This window comes from Triticum dicoccoides, chromosome 5A (assembly GCF_002162155.2).
Source record: "Triticum dicoccoides isolate Atlit2015 ecotype Zavitan chromosome 5A, WEW_v2.0, whole genome shotgun sequence".
Classification (NCBI taxonomy): Eukaryota; Viridiplantae; Streptophyta; class Magnoliopsida; order Poales; family Poaceae; genus Triticum; species Triticum dicoccoides.
Window position 1 is genome coordinate 597,557,050 of NC_041388.1, and position 5,195 is coordinate 597,562,244.

The 5,195-nt window shown below is 48.7% G+C and overlaps 1 pseudogene; it reads left to right on the forward strand.

Annotated features, from left to right (window-relative positions):
• Positions 1-910: 910 nt before the first annotated feature.
• On the forward strand, positions 911-2,452 carry LOC119300103 (annotated as a pseudogene).
• Positions 2,453-5,195: the final 2,743 nt, after the last annotated feature.

Here is a 5,195-nt window from a genome sequence, read left to right on the forward strand (position 1 = left end):
ATACAAATAATAATTATAAGAGACACGCGCTCAATGTTAAACAACTATTGAACAAATATAGCACGGAGGGGGCAATGCCCCCTCCCTATCGATGTTGGCCAAGTGCAGCCGGCGGCACCATTTGCCTTTGGACGGTGGCAGCTTGTCCACCGTCTTCCCGGAGCCGAGGATCCATATGAAGAACACGACGTTGCACACCTGGATGGCACGGGACATCATGGCCGCAAAAGCAGGACAAGTAAAGTGTGTTGTAGACTGCGCTGTCAGCGATGCATGTGACGACATCAAGTCGGCTGGTGAAGGTGGCGGGTACTTGATCCGGACCCCGCATGCCGCGATGTCACCGAAGAAGGCCACCAGCCACAACACTTGGCTGGCCACCGCAACAAAGCTCCATGAGCCAACACACAAATCATTTACATTCCAGTGATTAGTTGCGGTTGCGGGTACAAAATTCAGCTACAGTCATCTTTTTTCCAAAATAAGGAGATCAAATTGTAAGAGGATTAGAGGTGAGAGACTCAACACAATGGGTTGTGTGTTGTATTGAGCCTCGTGGGTAAAAAGCCTCCTAAAGATAAGATGGAAAGAATTCCTATCTAATTTCGAACAATCCCTAACAACTGAAATATATACATATTCCAACATGATAGAGACAACAACTTGGTCCACACTCCACTCCACATAAAATTTTATCAACAGGATCATATGAGTCATTACCCGGATAACCTTTTCTTTGAAGAAGACAAACATGTGGTCAGTTGACTAGAGATGAGCTGATGCAATCCCTGATGCAACATCAATTAGTCTGGCAGACACTTATATATGCACATGTGTGGGCAACCCTGTCGTCCTCGTCCACAGGGAGAGTGACAAACTTTTTTAACAGGAAAAGGCGCTGAGAGTGACAAACTTTGCTCTTGCAAATTTGTCAAGGCATACTCTATCCTAGCGCGAACAACCTAGCTCAATGGCTGCTGCTACTGCTCAAGCTCAACCTCGTGTCATGGTGCTGCCCTTTCCTGCACAGGGCCACGTCATCCCGCTCATGGAGCTGTCCCGCAAGCTCGCCGAGCACGGCTTCGAGATCGACTTCGTGAACACCGAGTTCAACCACGGCCGCGTCCTCCAAACCTTGGAAGAGGACGGAGCAATCCCAGGAGGAGTTCACATGCTCTCCATTCCAGACGGCCTGGGGCCTGGCTACGACCATACGGACATCGGCGCGCTGGTCAAGGGACTGCCGGCCGCCATGTCCGGCCGCCTCGAGGAGATGATCAGGTCAAGGAAGACGAAGTGGATGATAGTGGACGTGTCCATGAGCTGGGCGCTGGAGCTGGCCACCACGGCGGGTGTCCCTGTCGCCTTGTTCTCCACGTACTCTGCAGCCGTGTTCACGCGCAGGTTGAAGCTCCCAAAGCTGATCGAGGACGACGTTCTTAATGAAAGTGGTAAGAGCAAATCAAAATTTCCATTTCCATGTAACTCGTTGGTTTCCTGGTCTTTTCTTGGTATGTGGACTGTACACCATGAACATGGACACCACGTACGTTACGCAGGGAGCGTGAAGAGGAACGAGAGGGTCCAACTGATGCCGCCCGTTGACGCGGCCGAGATCCCTTGTCAGCCTGGGCAGCATGCCTGAGAGGAGGAGAACCAACATCCAAAACGTCATCAGGACCAACCGGTTGATGCCGCTAGCTGAGACGATCATATGCAACACTTCCATGGAGATGGAACCTGACGCTCGGGCTCTGCTCCCGAACGCGCTGCCGCTCGGCCCACTGGTAGCGCCGACGTCGAGGCCGGCCAGACATTTCCTGCCCGAAGACCTCACCTGCCTCGCCTGGCTCGACGCGCAGGCCCCCTGCTCCGTCGTCTACGTCGCCTTCGGGAGCTCGGGCATTTGGACGCGAGCAGTTCCAAGAGCTTGCCGACGGGCTCGCGCTCTCTGGCCAACCGTTCCTGTGGGTCGTCCGGCCAAATTTCACCACCGGAGCCATAAAAGGTTGGTTTGACGCGTTCAAGCGCCGCGTCCAGGGCAAGGGGCTGGTCGTTGGCTGGGCGCCGCAGCAGCGCGTGCTCTCGCACCCTGCCGCCGCCTGTTTCGTGTCGCACTGCGGGTGGAACTCGACCATGGAAGGCATGCTGCACGGCGTGCCGTTCCTGTGCTGGCCGTACTTTGCTGACCAGTTCGCCAACCAAAGCTATGTGTGCAACGTGTGGGGCACCGGCGTCAAAGCTTTGCCGAGACGAGCGAGGGGTCATCACCAAGGAGGAGATCGAGAGCAAGGTGGTGCGGCTGCTCGGCGACCAGGGGGTCAAGGCGAGGGCTGCGACGTGGAAGGACAAGGCTTGTGCGACCATTGCAGAGGGAGGGTCCTCGCATCAGTGCCTTCTCAAGCTTGTGAACTTGCTCGGAGAGGTGGGATCCCATCCCATCACCGTGTGATCACGACACCAGACATCGGACGGCTCCGAACATCTACGTTGATATACAAAAAGTAAGAGAGTTTTTACGGTACATCATACTACCGAATTTAAGGGGTAGTATTAAGCAGATCCAATGGTTAATATGATTCAACGCTGAATTTAGATTGAGGGCAGCTTGGTAATTTCATATTAGGCTGCCCCACGACCTCGCCTCCTCCTATTTCACGGTCGTCGCTAGCCCCCACTGCGTCTCCTCAGCTCTCCTCCCGCTCTGCTGCCAAGCTCGTGTTCATCGAGTTCGATGTTCAGGTCTACACACATGCAGCCGTTGCATCCACTCACGATTCAGCAGGAGGAGATTAGTATTCCCGGACGGACGGGCCTCTGTAGCCAGGTGGGTGAGAACAGCGATCTGGTGGACTGCTTACACGTCGGCGCTGCCGCTTGACTGGTGCATGGGAGTCCTGGCTCAACGTCGTCTTGGTCGATCCGCCTTGCTCGTGCGACGCGGCGCCACCTGACGGCATGGCAGAAATGTGACGGAAAACATCGGGTGCCCATCTTCGATCCTGCCCTCGCGGAGCTCTACTCGTCGCCACCGGCCAGCTTGTAATCACACTGTGAGTTCATGCAATAAAGAAAATCACAGGGATAATATGTGTTTGTGACCATCAACAAACATCTCGTGTGTGTATGTGTGTTCTTGTTGCATACGTGCGTGAGGTGATTGTGTATCCGGCCGGCGGTGAGTTTACAAGCGACGTTAGTATTTCTACATCGATGTGTCGGGGCACATTCCAGCTTGGGGAACGAATCTAAGGCCGTCAGCTTCCTTTGTCAATAAGCATTGAAGTACCCAAAATGCCCTTAATCAGTAAATATACTACCCAAAACCATGTGTAGTATTGATTCATCTGGACCCTTCAAACCATAGAAATGAACGGCCCAAATTGACTTGATGTACTGTAAAAGGTCTCAAAAGTAAAAGTCAAACAGCTTAGATATATACTCCCTCCGTTCCATATTAGTTGTCGCTACGCGGAAACGGATGTATGTAGACATATTTCGGTGCTAGATATATCCGTTTAGCGACAACTAATATGGAACGGAGGGAGTAGCAACAAAAAATAAAGGTTTGATATAGTAGCAACAAAAAAACTAGTGAAATGGTCCACAAGGCTCAAGGCATGATCTTCCTGCCTGTTAGAATAACTACTAGAACGCACGTGCATTGCCACGGCCATTTGAAATATTTTGTTGAAGTTATATATAAATATAATGCATGTTAAATTTCACATGCATACAAAAAATGGCTAGTAACAATCAGGTAATAATTGAAAGCAATGATCCAACTAATAATCTGTAAGTACATAGGGAGCAATGATCCAACTAAGAATCTGTAATGAATTAATATCTACTTGATGGGCTTAAGATATTCTCAATATCAGAACTGTTATGTTTAGGTTCATACGCACAATATTTGAGCAAGTATAATAAAATTTCTTCCTCAACTCATAACCATATTGCATAAACAATATATATAGTTAGCACGGATATTTCACATGGAAGGTCTAAAAATATGCAACAGAGAATACTCATTGTGCAAACTGGACGATTCAAATCTTTACCATTCCACGAGAGCATAAAATCAAAAACAAAAGAGCCAGACACATCCATGCAGTTGAATATATTAGTATTATCTTGAATATAGTGATAACAAAATAAATGCTTGCACCTTGAATATTCTGATAATGAGATATATAAATTTACCTGTCCATGCTCGTCGGAACACCGGTTGAAGATATACGTTGCCATCTAGATATATCAGAATTCCATATGGATTGCACTATTTTGAGTGTGTTGTTGAATTCACTCCCATTTTTTTGTAATTTCACTAAATGTCTCAAAGTTTTAAACTCTGGCGACTATGATGTATGAAGAGTCCAAACTGTATACAAGGCGGACTTTCTGTGGATTGTGGTGTCCATCGAAAGGTCTTTGTGAGGGTCCTCGCCCTAGATCGGGTGGCTGTCTTCAATGCAGAGTTGCAAATTACACGCGACGACTTGACGCACAGAATGGTTGTGCACTATGTGGCGTGGCAGATCTGCATTGTGCAGCACGCCAAGGTGGCGAAACATGCTAGACGGCAGGACGTGCGCCGACGGTGGCTTCAAGTAATCGACCTTCATGTTGGCCATCGCGATGCCGGCCAATAAGGGTGTGAGGCACATTAGCTGGCTACCACGACCTCGAAGCTGCCTAGAAAACACAATCAATTCGTCAGAATAACAAGATGAACAAATGTAGTCCTCATGAGAGGCAGTTTATCCTCATCCCAGGCACGGATCGGCCTAACATGAAGAATCAAATAGTTGTTGGAATGGTCGTGAGTGCTCATCTAGACCCTATTTTTCCATGAATGACCATGTAGAGGTGAATTTTATCTGGAACAAAACAAATTTTGATAGTCACAATGTCAGCTCTTCAAATAAAATTTTCTTCGGAGTTTCCTCCGAAGCTAGGGGGCAACGCCCCCCCCCCCCAAGTTGCTATATGTTTGTTACGAATGACAGATATGGGTTTATTGACATTCGACACACAATGGAGGGGGTGTGTTGTGTAGGTCAGATGTAGTTGTTAGCAGAGTTGTAAATGTGCAGTTTTGAGTTTGTTCTTAAGTCACATAAATACACCCTGTCTTGGCTTCAAAATATTACTGAGTCACCGCTCAGAAGTAACAGTCAAATTGTCCTTTTATC